We start from the raw sequence: 17,040 nt of genomic DNA on the forward strand, positions 1-17,040 counted from the left end.
GAAGCTTGACTAAGTCAGTTGACTCTGATGTGATTAAAAGCCGCCGAGGTAGAGAAATGAATTGGCCAATCAATGCTTTTGTTGAGAAAAAAAAAGAGTTTAAGTCATATATAGTGTAAAGAAATTTTACACTATATATCAAGTCATTTTTATCATTATAGTATCTTATTTTCAAGATTATAAATATTATATTTAAAAAAAAATTAAGTACTTATATATATCCATGATCCATGACCTGATATTATAAAAAATTATTTACACTAACCTTGCACTACGTAAACTCAAGGAAAAAATGTTTTTTTTTTACGAAAATGTAACTAATACTACTCTATTAAACACCTTCCTAGCAAATGCAAGTTATTCAACTACTTATCATAGCTTTTCATTTCATTTCACCTCGAATTCAACAGTCCTCTCACCAGAAAAAAGAAAGGGGGGAGGAGACGGGGAGTAACGGTCCATCGTCGGCTTATTAGAAATGAATAATCTGGTTTTCCAAAGCAATTATGTCAGTCCATAAGCAAATTAGTGTAAAAATTGATTAATTCATAAAATATTATTAATATTAGTCAAATGCTATCAATATTAATTAATTAGCTATTTGTATCCAAAAAAATATTAATTTTTTGCTTTCTTTTGAGTGAGTGTTATTAGAATAAATTGGGTATATCTTAAGGAGCTTGAATCACACAGTTTTGGGATGATTCGGTGAGTTTTGAGGTAGTTTGAATTGAAAATTCGAAGTAGAAGACGGACATGAAAAAAGATGATATGTGTATCACACTGCGTATCACATATATATTATATATGTTGTGAGCACCTAATTTTTTGACACACTCGAGTTTTTTACCATTTTTTAGTATTTGATATTTTTTATGCTTAATCTTGATGTTTTATCATTTATGTTATTTTTTAGTAGGATTTATTAAAAAATATATAATAATTTTAACACAATCTACTATATATAGAGAGAGAGAGAGCAAAATTACCTCCTACCTTACTCATTATTTTCTTGTCCCATCACTCCACTCGCTAAACTATTTTCTTGTCTTATCACCTCACTCCCTACACTATTCCCTTGTCCCATCACCACACTCCCTGCCCTCTTCCTCTCTTCTTGTTGAAATTGTTGTCCGCTTTGGATCAATGTTCTCTACTGTTTTTAATCTACAATCTAGGTAACCTTTTAATTTCGTTAATATAATTTTAGTTCTACGAATGAAAGACGTGAGTGCTTTGAGCTGATTCCATCTTTCTTTTTACCTGCTATGATTTGATTTACCTATAAAAATGACTGTTTTAAGCCATAAACTGATTTGGATTCATTTTCTGCTATACATGAATGTTTAAGATATTTTACATTGTAGTATTTACCATGACTGAAAAATTGGGGCTGTGATGAATAATATTTAATAGGGAAAAGGTCCAAAAATGATCTTTTGGTATTCGAAATGGATCAATTATAACCCCCGTTTAAATTTGAATCCAAAAATGATCCTGCCGTTATAAAATGGGTCTAATAATGCTCTTGTGTTATTCAAAATTGATCAATAATGCCCTGGAATTTTTTATTTTTTTAAATGCTTTTAAAAATTAAAAAATATATATTATGTAAAAACTAGAAAAAGAAAGGAATTTGCAAAATATATATTTTTAAGTCTTTTCAGTTTTTTTAAAGTATTTGTTTTGTAAAAACTGATTTTTTTTAAAAAAAACTGAAAAAGTTCTCCTAAAGCAGTGGACTACATATGCATTAGTTTTAAAAAAATAAAAATATTTTGCAAAATATTTTTTTTTTCAATTCGACGGTTCAATATTTTTTCGGTTTATTTTTATAAAATAAAAAATCTACCATAATTATCGGTACAGTTATAAATTTATATAAAAACATACGGTTTTATTAAAAAAAACCTAAAAATCGGTTCGGCATGGTACGATTATGTCGGTTTAGTTGGTTTTTAAATATTTATTTACAGTTATATGTCGGATGTTTTTTAATAAATTTCCAGTTTTTAAATTTTTTTTCCAATAAATTTCCAGTTTTTTAATTTTTTTTTTCTTCAGTTTTTACAAAACAAATACTTTAAAAAAACTGAAAAGACTTAAAAATATATATTTTGTAAATTCCTTTCTTTTTCTAGTTTTTACAAAATATATATTTTTCAGTTTTTAAAAGTATTGTTTTTAAAAAAAAATTTCAGGGCATTATTGATCCATTTTGAATAACACAAGGGCATTATTAGACACATTTTATAACGGCAGGGTCATTTTTGAATTCAAATTTAAACGAGGGTTATAATTGATCCATTTCGAATAGCACAAGATCATTTTTGGATCTTTTCCCTATTTAATATAATGGTTCTATCTTCATGTGAGACTCTTAAGAGTACAGTAATTGCTCTTAAGGGATGTTCCGGTAGTATTTTTCTATTCAGCAATATGCATGTTTAAAGTTGATGTTTGAAGTCAAAAGTAACCAAAAGCTAATGTAATAGTAGTAATTTATTAAGAAACCTTTGTGTTCTTTTATAGTTTAGTCATTGACTGTAAATTAAATAATATTCTAGAAAGCACAAATTTCTATTAATATTCTGTCTTATTAAACGTTTATTGTTAGCACATATTCCATGTTTACATCCAGGTTACATGCATCAATTTTAAAGGGGAAAAATATTTACACCATCAGACTAATTTTACCATTATAGTATTTGTTTTTCAAGATTACATATGTCACATTTATAAAAACTTAAGTACTTATATATATTCTTTAGGTGACCTAATAATAAAAAAATTATTTACACTAACCTTGGACTAATTAATGTCAAGGAAAAAATGTTTTTTTTACGAAAGTGTAACTAATACTATTCTATTAAACACCTTCCTAGCAAATGCAAGTTATTCAACTAATTATCACTTATCATCGCTTTTCATTTCATTTCACCTCGAATTCAACACCCATTTACAATTAGGGATCAATTCCACAACGCGTCGAAAATACAGATTAGACATTATTTAAACAAAATGAAAGTATGACATGAGGAACAGTCCTCAGGCCATCTCCAACGTTGCTGCATTTTGCCATAATGCAGTTCAGTTTTTGGAGAAATTTGGCTCCAATGCTCCCCCAGTATTGGCTGCAAAATGGGGTGAATATTGTGACTCCAAATTTAGAGTGACTTCCCTATTACTTTATTATTATTTTTATTATTTAACTCTTTATATATACTTAATTATGTTTATGTAATATTTTTATAATATTAATTTTACATCTTAACTTTGGCGTATAATTTTGATAAATTAATTTTCGTGCATATATTATTTTTATATAAAATTATAAGTTAATTTTATTATAAGTTATAATTGTACAAAAAATATATAATCATCTCAAAAGATGAATGGTGCAAATATAAAATATTAGATGTTGCTAAAATTGAATGGTGCAAATATAAAACATTAGGTGTTTCGAAAAGATGTTGAACTTGTATTCGGGTTTTGCAAGCTCGTTTTGCAATTGTTGCAGGACCATCACGTTTTTGGAGAAAAGAAGTGCTACATGATATAATAACTACATGTATTATACTGCACAACATGATAATCGAGGATGAACGTGATATTAATGCACCAATTCAAGATGATTGGGTATGTCCACCTCTAACAGTAGAAATGGTAATAGATGAAAATCACCGATTTGAATAATTTTTAGCTCGACATAAAAGAATTAAGGACGAAGGTGCTCATTTTGTACTTCGTAATACATTAATAGATCATTTATGCGAGCATACTAGAGGTGGAAGTTGAATATTTATGTAGTATTTAATCTGACTTTTACCATAATATAATATGTATTTAATTATCGTGTATCTCAACGATTTCACTTTTATTTGAATTATCCGTTAATACATATAATCTATAATATTTGCTTACAAATTATATTTGTAACGACCCGGCCGGTCGCTTCGAGTATTACAGCTCTGTTTTCCCAATTACTGCACAATTTGTGCTTTACAATTGTTATATGACTTGCCGGGGTAATTAGTTCGGGTCCGGTTAGGTCATGGAATGAATTGGAACACTTAGTTCTAAAGTTTAAAACTTAAGTTGAAAAAGGTTGGCTGGATGTCGACCTATGTGTAAACGACCTTGGAATAGAATTTTGATGATTCCAATAGCTCTGTATGGTGATTTTAAATGTAGGAGTGTGTCCGAAAAATTAATTGGAAGTCCGTAGTTAAATTAGGCTTGAAATGACTAAAATAGAAATTTGAGTTTGAAAGTTTGATCGGGGAGTTGACTTTTTGATATCGGGATCGGAATCCGATTCTGAAAATTTGAATAGGTCTCTTATGTCATTTATGACTTGTGTGCAAAATTTGAGGTCAATCGGACTTGATTTGATAGGTTTCGGTATCGAATGTAGAAGTTGAAAATTCTTAAGTTCATTAAACTTGAAATGGGGTATGATACGTGGTTTTAGCATTTTGTTTGATGTGATTTGAGGTTTCGACTAAGTTCGTATGATGTTTTAGGACTTGTTGGTATATTTGGTTGAGGTCCCGGGGGCCTCGGGTGAGTTTCAGGTGGTTAACGGATCAAATTCAGACTTAGAAGAAAAAGCTGAAGTTTCTGCCTTCTGGTGCAATCGCACCTGTGGAATTTGGCTTGCAGGTGCGAGCACGCAGAAGCACAATGAGCATCGCAAGTGCGCAAAGTCCACAGAAGTGGAGGAAAACTTGCAGAAGCGAGTCCGCAGAAGCGACTCAAAAGTGGTAGAAGCAGAGGTGAGGGGAGATGGGCAAGGTCCGCAGAAGCGTGTCCGCAGATGCGGACAAAGCTCCTTAGAAGCGGCAGCTTGGTCGCAGAAGCGGCTTAATGAGCCGCAGGTGCGAAAGCACTGGGCATTGTACAAAACAGAAGGGTCTGAGGAATTTTGTCATTTTTGACATTTCCAAAAGCGGGTGAGGCGATTTTTGAGCGAGAAATCACGGAAAATCTTCAGGTAAGTCACATGTGATCATTTTTACCCCATAATATTGAATTATTATCGAATAACATGACTAGATGACATGTGTTTTGAGGTGTAAATCGGGAATTTGAACCCAGGGATTTGAAAATAAGATTTGAGGATTTGGAGGTCGAGTTGGGGTCGGATTTTGGTAAAATTAGTATGGTTAGACTCGTGGTTGAATGGACTTTCGGATTTTGTAACTTTTGTCGGGTTCCGAGACGTGGGCCCCACAGACAATTTTTGAGTTAAAATTCGGATTTTAGTTTAAAAATATGTATTTTCATATAAAATTAATTTCTATAATTTGTATTGACTGAATCGAATTAATTATGACTAGATTCGAGCCGATCGGAGTCGGAAAATCGAGGGAAAGGCATACTATTTAACTGATTGAGCGAAATTCGAGGTAAGTGGCTTGTCTAACTCTGTGTGGGGAAAATCCCCATAGGTTTTGGTACTGTTGTAACAGTTTGTGATATGTGAGCGGCGTGTACGCAAGGTGATGAGTGCGTACATGGGCTAATTATGGAAAACTTGAGTTCTTGCTTGTCACGACCCAAAATCCAACTAGTTGTGATGGCATCTAACCCAACCCACTAGGTAAGCCAGTTAACCATTAACCAATTCCAATAACAATCAATAAAATAATTAAGTAAAGAAATTCTCTGAATCTGATACATTCCCCAAGAACTGGTAGTACAAATCATGAGGTTCTAAGAATAGAGTTTACAAAGCGAAAATGAAATAAATACACCGTCTGTTTGTAAAGTACATAAACGGAGTTTTATAGATCTAAGGCTACCACGAACAAGAGGCATCTACAATCGGGACGCAGGTACATCTTCAAATCCAGCTCCCATCGAACACAGCAACATCAGCAGCCAACATCTACACGCAAGGTGCAGAAGTGTAGTATGAGTACAACTGACCCCATGTACTCAATAAGTAACAAACCTAACCTTAGGTTGAAAGAAGTGACGAGCTAACAGCAAGGTCGGGTCCAACACCAATATTCCACAATTGTTCATAACAACATAGTACACGTAACAAAAGAGTATCTCAGAAATAAAAGGCTCAGTCCGTTCACAGTTCCAGAAAAATAGGCATTTCTTTTCAAGTATCTCAGTGAAAATTCAAATCTTTTACCGAAAAAGCCAAAATACGAGTAAGTTTGAAAACTGTGATTTTTCCCAAAACTCCTTTCAACAAATAGTAAGATGTTTCATTTCCAGATAGCATGAGGAAAGTACTTCTCTATGCCTACATGTCAAGATACAGGTAAAATCACAAATGTCCCCAAAACTGGGTAGCAGAAGGAAATGCACCTATATGCATGTATTTCAAGTACGCATGTCAAATGCAATGCATATCGATGATGAGCTCATGTACTCACACTCTCAGAGTACTCAATCTCACTGTCTCGCATTCTCTCTCACTATGCTCAGCACACTCAATCACTCAGTGCTGTACCATACCCGCTGCGGCATGCAGCTCGATCCATATTTATAGTCGGTTGCGCTCACTGGGGGTGTGCAAACTACAGAAGGGGTCCTTTTAGCCCAAGCGCTATAATCCGCACGGACAACTCACATGCTGCACGGACAACTCATGTGCTATTATATCAACATCTGGAATCGCACGGATAACTCACATGCTGCATGGACAACTCACGTACTGTAATATCAACATCTGGAATTGCACGAAAAACTCACGTGCTGCACGGACAACTCACGTGGTATAGTGACAACATCCTCACAAACAGGCCCCCGGCCTCACTCAATCATCAATATCTCCAGTCTCACAATGTCATGAGACTAGCCCGACAACACTGATATGATGTATCAATAAATAACTGAGACTGAGATATGATATGAATGCATGAATATAACTGAGTACGAAATATCAATGAAATCAGTGAGATGACAGTAAGAAACGACCACTATGGGTCCAAACAATATCGGCATAATGCCTAAATATGATATCTAGCATGATTGACAGCTTAACTACTTTATCACATGGTGAAAACACGGATATCAACAAAGTAAGATCACTATACAATGCCATGGAAGCAACAGAGTCCCAATTCACATGGTGCATGCCCATACGCCCGTCACCTAGCATGTGTGTCACCTCAATACCAATCACATTACACGTATTTTGGGGTTCATACCCTCAACATTAAGATTATAAGAGTTACTTACCTCGAACAAGCTAATACCAATGCCGAGAAAGCCAAGCGGTGCTCCAAAGATGCCATCCCGCGCGTTCCGACCTCCAAACGGCTCGAAACTAACCAAAACAACTCAAGTACATCAAACAATGCTAAAGGAACCAATCCCGATCGAAAAAGATCAAATCTTGAATCAAAAGCCCAAAATCGGCCAAAAGCCCAACCTAGGACCGCACCTCGAAACCCGACCAAATTCACAAAATCCAACAACCCATTCAATTATGAGTCTAACCATACTAGTTTCACTCAAATTCGATGTTCAAAATTCAAAAATTCATATTATGAAACTTTAGGCCAAAACCCCCAATTTCCTCTTTAAAATTCACAATCCAATTACCAAAAACGAAGGTAGATTCGTGATATAAGATAAAAAATGAGTAGAAAACGCTTACCCCAAGTTGTGTGAAAAATTTCCTCTCTAAAGTCGCCCAATCCGAGCTCCAAAATCCAAAAATGAAGAAAGAAACCAAAGACCTCAAATTATAGGTTCTGCCCAGCGATTTCCGCATTTGCGGACAATCATCGCATCTGCGACCACCGCTTCTACGGTAAAAGCTTCGCTTCTGTGAAAATAGCCTTGCCCAGCAACCCCCGCACCTGCGGATATCAAATTCTACTTCTGCGAAGATTTTCGCGCATGCGCTTCCAATCTCCCATCTGCGCGCATGTAGGTGCGCTATTAAAATACGCTTCTGCAGTCTTCATCACCTAACCTCTTCTCGCTTCTGCGACATCACCAATGCTTCTGCGACCATTGCACCTGCGCAAACCAGCCACAAGTGCGGTCACACCAGAACCAGTAATAGCAACATTGAAGAAAATGATTCGAAATCAATCCGAAAAATGCCCGAGCCCCTCTGGACCCCGTCCAAACATACCAATAAGTCCCATAACATAATATGGACCTACTCGAGGCCTCAAATCACACATAACAATATCGAAATGATGAATCGCACCTCAAATCGAAATCTATGAACTTTGAAACTTCAAACTTCCACAACTGATGCCGAAACCTATCAAATCACGTCCGATAGACCTCAAATTTTGCGCACAAGTCCCAAATAGCATAACGAAGCTATTCCAATTTCTGAAATCTCAATCCGATATCAAAATAATCCACTCCCGGTCAAAATTTCCAAAAATCCAACTTCCGCCATTTCAAGCCAAATTTCACTATGGGCCTCCAAATCACAATCCAGACACGCTCCTAAGTCCAAAATTATGCAACGGAGCTAACAAAACCATCAAGACTCTGTTCCGGGTTCAAATGCACAAAAAGTTAAACTTGGTCAACTCTTTCAAATTTAAAGCTTCTAGATGAGAATCATTCTTTCAAATCAATTTCAAATAACCTGAAAACCAAAATCGATAATTCACATAAATCATAATACATCATACGGAGATACTCATGCCCGTAAACTACCAAGAGAAGTGCAAATGCTCAAAACGACCGGTCGGGTCGTTACATTACTGATTTGTCATCTTTTAAAATACACTAACTGATTTGCCTCAACAAATATAGTGATCATGTTTAGCCTAGTATCACATGTCTACGTGCCTTAACTCTTACTTGCAATATGTGCAACATGCTTAGCTGAATTACCTTCTTTCTTGATTTGATTTAAATCATTAACTGTAAGATTTCTTGCTAAAAAATTATTGTTCCTCCGATTATCTGTTGCATATTTATTTTGGGACTACGAGGCGGTTCCTCGGGAGATCCCCCTGTACTGCATATTTACTTTGGGACTATGAGGCGATTCCTCGGGAGATTCCCCTGTACTGCATATTTACTTTGGGACTATGAGGCGGTACCTCGGGACATCCCCATGTATTGCATATTTACTTTTGGGACTACGAGACGGTATCTCGGGAGCGCCCCTATTATTTACCTCTATTTGCTATGTTTTTCACTCTTCAGTCATTTTATTATATTATTATATCATCTGTCATATTTTTCTATTATTTTCAATAGGGCCTGACCTGACCTGACCTTGTCACTACTCTACCGAGGTTAGGCTTGACACTTACTGGGTACCGCTGTGGTGTACTCATACTACGCTTCTGCATATCTTTTTGTGCAGATCCATGTACTCCTTACCAGCCCCGACTTCAGTGAGTTACCTGTGCACGGAGACTTCGAGGTATATCTTCCAGCGTCCGCAGACTCCAGAGTCCCTCTCTATCCTTATCATGGTGTTTCTTTATTTTAGTAGACTTTGATGTATAAAGACAAGTAGTATTTCTCTTAAAAGCTTGCGACTTGTTTCTATCGGGTTTTGGGAGATTGTAGTTCCTTGACTTGCAGTTTTCATTTATTACAACTATTGAGGTTTGAGTTTCAGACTCTTATTATGTTATTCCGCAATTTGTTAGGCTTACCTAGTCTTAGAGACTAGGTGCCATCACGACATCCTACGGAGGGTGAATTGGGGTCATGACAAGTTGGTATCAGAGCTCTAGATTCATAGGTGTTATGAGTCACAAGCAGGTTTAGTAGAGTCTCGCGGATCGGTACGGAGACTTCTGTACTTATATTCAAGAGGCTATGGAACTGTTAGAAAAATGTTCATTTCTTTGATTCCTTATCGTGCGTATTTGTCGACTTCGAAGCTCTAAACTTTTGTATTTCTATTCTCTCACAGATGGTGAGGACATGCACAACTGGATCCGATGATTAGACACCCACGCCCCCCGTTAGATCCGCAAGAGGTCAAGTCGGTCTAGAGGCCGAAGAAGACCACGTGGTGCAGCCAGCACACCTGTACGAGCTGCTACAGCAGAGCCACCAGTAACTCTAGTTAGAGAACAGGCACCTGAGACGCCTGCTACTACCCCTAAACTTCAGGAGACTCGTGCCCAGTTTTGAGCATGTTTGGCACTCTAACTCAGGCAGGGTTGATTCCACTTGCTCTTGCCACATCTCAGGCCAAGGGAGGATCACAGACTCCCGCCACCAGTACCACATAGCCATGAGCCCAAGTTGAGCATGCCCTAGAGGTTATACCAGTGCAACTAGTAGTCACAGTTCGACCCGAAGTTAGGTTAGTAGTTTCAGAGGGGGAGCAGCTCAGGCTCGAGAGGTACAAGAAGTACCACCCTCCCACTTTCAGCAGTTTAGCTTTAGAGGATAATCATGGCTTTCTTGAGGAATGTCACCGTATCCTCCGAACTATGGGTGTTGTGGATTCCAGTGGGGTTTCTTTCACGACATTCCATCTTAGAGGGGCGGCCTACCAGTGGTGGCGGGCATACGAGTTGGATAGTCTGGCTGAGGTAACTTCACTCAATTGGACTCAGTTTTCAGATATGTTCTTGAGGGAGTATGTTCCTCAGAGTCTTATAGATGCATGGCACGCAGATTTTGAGCAACTGCGTCAGGGTTCTATGACCGTGCCAGAGTATGCGGTCCGATTCATTGATTTGGCTAGGCATGCACTAGCCTTGGTTGCTACTATTCGAGAGCGGGTTCGCCGATTTATTGAGGGGCTCCACCCTAGTATCAGATTCAGTATGGCCTGAGAGTTGGAGATGGACATCGCATACCAGCAAATGGTGTCTATTGCTAGGAGATTGGAGGGTATGCGGATCTGGGAGAGAGAAGAGAGGGAAGCTAAGAGACCCCGAGATTTTGGCACGTATAACAGTTCTCGTGCCCCATCTACAGCTCATCAGGGTAGGGGTTATAGGAGTCGACCTGTTCATTCAGTACTTCTAACCGCCAGCAGTACTCCAGGCCATTCCTAGGACCCAGGATCGCTATTATGCACCGCCAGTGTCTATTGTACCTCCTGTACGGGGTGCTTCCAACGGTCAGTCCAATCGATCAGGCCCGAGCCAGTCACAACAGCCATATCCTCCGAGAGCTTGTTTTGAGTGTGGTGACACTCATCATATTGTTAGGGATTGCCCCAGATTCAGGAGGAATGCACCTCCACAAATTTCGCAGGCCCTACCTATTCCACAGGGCCCTCAGGCTTCTCAGACCATGATTACTGCACCAGTTGCCACTCCACCTGCACAACCAGCTAGATATGGAGGTCGGACAGGTAGAGGTCGCCCTAGAGGGGAGGCCAGGCCAGATATTATGCCATTCCTGCGAGGACGAAGGCAGTTGTATCCAATTTTGTTATCACAGGTATTGTTCCTGTCTGTCATAAAGATGCATCGGTCTTATTTGATCTAGGCTCCACTTATTCTTATGTGTCATGTTATTTTGCCCTGTATTCGGGCGTATCCTGTGATTCTTTGAGTTTTTCTATTTATGTATCTACACATGTGGGTGATTCTATTATTGTTGACCGCGTGTGTCGGTCGTGTTTGATTGTTATCAGTGGTTTTGAGACCAAAGCTGATTTATTATTTCTCAGTATGGTGGATTTCGATATTATTTTGGGCATGGACTGGTTGTCGCCCTATCACGCTATCCTTGATTGTTACGCCAAGACGGTGACGTTGGCTATGCCAGGTCTACCGCGGCTAGAGTGGAGAGGTACCATGGATCATGTTCCAAGTAGGGTTGTTTCATTTCTTAAGGCTCAACGAATGGTTGAGACGGGGTGCGATATGTATCTGGCCTATGTGAGAGATGTTAGTGTTGATACTCCTACCGTGGAGTCGGTTCCTACCGTGAGCACCTAATTTTTGCCCTAATACAAAATTACTCCTAAAAAATTCAAAAAATAGCTTTAAATTATTTTTTTATATTTTTACTTAGTTTGCTTTGTACATATTCATGTTTGATGCATTTTTAAGTTGCATTTTAAATCCTAAATAAAATACAAAAATATTTTTAATTTTTACATTTTTTAGATTTTAATTGCATAATCAATTGCATTTGTAAAACACTAAAATACCCAAAAAAAAAAAATTCATTAGTAACTCTACATGCATTGGTTAGCTAAATGAATTAGTTAATTATAGAAAAATAGGTCATTAGATTAATTTTATAAATTAGTTGGAATTAGGAGTGTTAAATAAATTGATTAGTCTTGCAAAATACAAAGAAAGAAAAGAGAAGGCTATAGGGTCTCATTACAGCTTTGGGCCAGGTGCTTCTAGTGGCCTATTTTCCTACCATTCGCCCAAGCCCGCAACCCGCCGGCCCAATATCCCCCTTTATCCCTAAAATAGACCCTAATTTCCCTCTCTCTCGCGAACCACAACAGAGAATGGGCGCACTCCCCTCACTGCCTTCATTCCCATGAAGAAGAGATCAGATTTTCCCCTTACACATAAAAAACCCTAGCCGCCAACTTCTTCTTATCTATTCCCTCCGAGCAGCTATCCCCTCTCCCACCTCAGTCTCAGCAAAGGGACCGAAAACACACACACATACACACACAAAAGCTTCGAACAAGAGGAGTGAAAGGGATCTGGATAGCCGCTTCAATTTTTGCTAGTTTTGCACTACATGTTTTCGAAAGTTTTAAGGCTTAATCGGGCTGGAATCATATTATTTATGCTGTTGTTTTACTCGAATCCGCTGCTGAACTCCTACCCTACTGCTTCCTTCAACTTTTATTTAGCTGCGTTAGCTTTGTTTTCTACTGATCCAGGTACTAATTTCATTCTCAGATTATGTATTGCCATGCGGATGTTTTAGCATTATAAAATTTGCCTCAGTTTGTTCATCTATATGTTCGCTGAATACTCCTTCACTGTTTAACTTTAAATTCGAATTGGACCGAGTACACTGAGAAATAAGGATATGAGGTGAATTCATAAATAACTGTATGTGTTATTTGGACATTGTTCGAATTCCTTGGATTTTGAATTTTGGAAATCTGTTTTTTTTTTTTTGTGCAGAATTAGTATGAAATGAACCTGTAATGACTATATTTTTGGGTTATAGTGATTAGCAAAATTAGTATGTGAGTGACTGTTATTTGTATATATTTCTTAAGAGTCAACTAGCTCATTTATCTAGCATATAACAGAAACATGAAATTAGTTTTAGATTGGGGAATCTTATAGTTCATAAATGCCAATTGCTGAATCTCCGTAATTTTGAGTTGAACAGAGTTCTTAGACCATGAATTGTGTTTGTCTTGGTGACCATGGCTAGCACTCCGTACTGGTAGGCTTGTTACAGAAGCCCAAACTCTTTGAAACATTGTAAAGTTTCTTTGAAATCACTGTAGGCGCATATGAGCTTATATAATAAATGACTTCCAAAGCAATTCTAGTAATTCTAATGCTTTTCTCCAAAATAACTTTGTTAATAATTTAAAAGAATGAACTACTCTCCACATATGAAGATCCATGAATTCTAGACTTCACACTTAATCCTGATCATAAAAGAAATACTAATGAATATCGTAGCTTACTTTAGGCGCGATTAATAAATTATCATGATTATGGGTACGGTTCCCGTGGCATGGTCACGATACGTAAATCTCAATTCGAGTGTGCGTTCCACGTGACTCGACCAGAACTTCAAACAATAATAAAAATAAGCATGTCGTAAATCGTGGGTGCATTTCATGTGGCGCGGTTTGCGACGTGTGCCAAAACGATAAGTGTACGACATCGTGACTTGTTCCAGAAATAATTCCATAAATAATTAAAAGCGGTTAAAAAGTAAAAATACACAATAGGCTTTAAATATGTAATAAATCAGATAATTAGGCCAAGTATTAATTGTTAAGCGATCGTGCTAAAACCACGGATCTCGGGAGTGCCTCACACCTTCTCCCGGGTTAACAGAATTTTTTACCCGGTTTTTTATATTCGCGGACCATAAAATAGAGTCAATTTCCTCGATTTGGGATTTAAAATAAACCGGTGACTTGGGACACCATAACAACTATTCCAAGTGGCGACTCTGATAAATAATTAATCCCATTTCGATTAACATCATTTTAATTGGAAAAACTCCATATCCTCTTCGGGAAAAAGGAGGTGTGACAACTCTGGCGACTCTGCTGGGGACAAGAACCCAGAACTTCTAGTTCAGGGTTTAGAATTCGAGCTTAGAATAGCTGTTATGATTGGATTTAATGATTGTCTGATTTTTACGTGTTTGAGCCTAATGTGCTAAATGCCGCTTTTTTTTTTACCGCTTTGATATTGTGTGAATTGTATATAAACTGCTATGAAACCTTTCTTCTCTCTGAGTCTTCTAAATCTTCTGGGAAGCGTGCGCTTCGCGTGGCTTCTTTTCTGTTAGAGTCATATCCTAATTTTAGAACGAGGTTCGGACAAGTTGCAAAGCCGGTGAAGCATTTGAAAAATTCAAGATGTGGGTTGCATTTGAAAAATTCAAGATGTGGGTTGCCTACCTTTCATCTTCAAAAGTGTCTCTTTCTCAGTTATCCAATTCAAGAGAATAGAGACATGAAACATTTGGAAAATAAGCGTGAGCCAAGTTTACATGGAACAAAAGCAGTCATGCTCATAATAGTTAAGGATCTCTACCTTTTGAATCATTGAGAAGATCGGGCTTAAGGATAATCGGACGGGTTGAAATTTATTTAGCACTAAGAGATAGAAAGTGTTTTTCAAAAGAAGGTGTATCCCAGTCAACTTGAAATGGATCAGTTTATTGGCAAAATGCATCTTCTACATCAAGACAAAATCGAAAAAAGTCACCCAAATTGACAAAGGTCATTAACTGCGAGGAAAATATTGCTCATACAGCTTTACACTGAAAAAGACCCAAAAAGCAACATGTTCATCAATGAGGCGATCACGAAAGGATGCTATGTTTGGCGTTCTCGAGGCTGGGAGGCCCTTTTTCTGATACCTAAACACTTTATACCCTTTTCTACCCCTTTTGATCCTGTGTTATTTTCTTTGACCACCCTATTTTGGAATCAAGTTTAGAGTTAAAAGTCCAAAAAATAAAGAAAATAAAATGAAAAAAATGAATGAAAAGAAAAGTTCATGTCCTAAGAGTACAAACTGGGGCAACTTTTAGAAAGTTCAAATAATAAATAAAAAAAGAAGAAAGAACAGTCAAAAGCTCATGCTCCCAGAAAATAAAAGTTGGGGCAACTTGTTTTGAAAAAAAAAAAAAGAAAAAAAAATGGAAAAAAGATAGAGATAAAAAAAAATTATGTTAGAGGTTTGACTACGTTAGACCTGATTCCTTTTAAAAAAAAAAGGATACGTAGGTAGCCTTACACGGTTCGGTCCAACCAAATAAGAATTCAGAAAAGAAAAAAGGAAAAAAAAAAAGAGAAGAAAAAAAATACAAAAATCCCTAGTATCAGAAACTGGGGCAAAAATGTTATTTCACTTTTGAAAGAGTCGATTCCAAGAGTTGTAAAGTGTACAAGCCATCATATTGAGTATACTTAGAGCCTCCACGCCGACCCTTCTTTCCAACCCTATCCAAAAACCTTTCAAATAAAGACCTCCCGATATGCCTTCAAGAATGCAAAGAGACGCATGCAATGAGCAACAGTTGTCACACGCATAGAACACTGTCAATTTGCTCACACTAGAAAGCAAAAGAAAAAGAAAAATAAAGAAGAAGAAATGAGAGAGTCTTACTAGTGAAAACCCTCACGGGCACTGTAAGACGACGGTTAGCAGAGATGAATAAATGAGAGAGAGTTGTTGGTGAAAACCCCTCGGGGCACCATTAGTCGATAGTGAGTCGTGAAGCTGATGCAAAGGATTGGCACGAACAAGCCCGACTTCAAAATCATAAGAATGGTAAAAGGAAAGATTTGGTCAGTTTGATAGATCAGACCGTCATGTCCAAAATGCATGTCATGATCATTACGACTAGCTATTGAAAAAAAAAACTCTTCCTTTTGTCCTTTCCGACAGAGGCACTTCTTGTTAATACTGTTACTTTGCACCAATGTGTCCCTTCACTCTGAGTTAGTCCTTGTCAAAATAAGTAAGAAAAGATTTCAAAATCTGCTACCAGCTTTTTAGTTGCACAAAGTAAATTTGGCCATCACACTCAGTTGTTACTGTCAACATGCCTTGAGGATTCACGCAAAGGCTTTCCCCCAAAAGATGTCAGCATATTCGGGTAAAGAAAGCAAAGATAACCTCAAGGTTAAGCAGAGATTCTCTGTAGTACTGAACAATTACTATGAAGTGTGCACATCGTGCAAAATGCTCTTACCAGTTGTGATTCTCTCTGACAGACAAATTGCTCCAAAAGCAAAGCCATTCAAAATATCAGAAAAGGTTATCCAAGAAAAGAAATATCTTTTTTAAGATAAGATTGATTGAGCCACAAATACAAATGGTACTGAGTGTGAAACAATCAGGGTTGATGCAGAGCAAAAAGTCTCTTGAAACTGACTCAAGCTGATTGAGCAAAAGCCAAGCTGCCCAAGACTCAAGGCCACAAACTGACCACCATTTGTGTTGTTTACCTCTATTTTCTCTATTTTCTGTGTTGTTCACTCTTCAGTCATTTCATTATATTATTATATCCTCTGTCATATTTTTCTATTATTTCCAGTAGGGCCTGACCTGACCTTGTCACTACTCTAACGAGGTTAGGCTTGGCACTTACTGGGTACCGCTGTGGTGCACTCATACTACGCTTCTGCATATTTTTTTGTGCAGATTCAGGTACTTCTTATCAGACCAGGTATCGGTGAATTAGCTGTACACGGAGACTTCAAGGTACATCTGCCAGTGTCTGCAGACCTCGGAGTCCCCCTCTATCCTTATCATGGTGTTTCTTTATTTTAGTAGACTTTGATGTATAGAGACAAGTAGTATTTCTCTTAGAAACTTGTGACTTGTTTCTACCGGGTTTTGGGAGATTGTAGTTCCTTGACTTGCAACTTTCATTTATTACAACTATTGAGGATTGAGTTTAGACTCT

The sequence above is a fragment of the Nicotiana tabacum genome, chromosome 19 (genome assembly GCF_000715075.1).
Source record: "Nicotiana tabacum cultivar K326 chromosome 19, ASM71507v2, whole genome shotgun sequence".
NCBI classification, from domain to species: Eukaryota; Viridiplantae; Streptophyta; class Magnoliopsida; order Solanales; family Solanaceae; genus Nicotiana; species Nicotiana tabacum.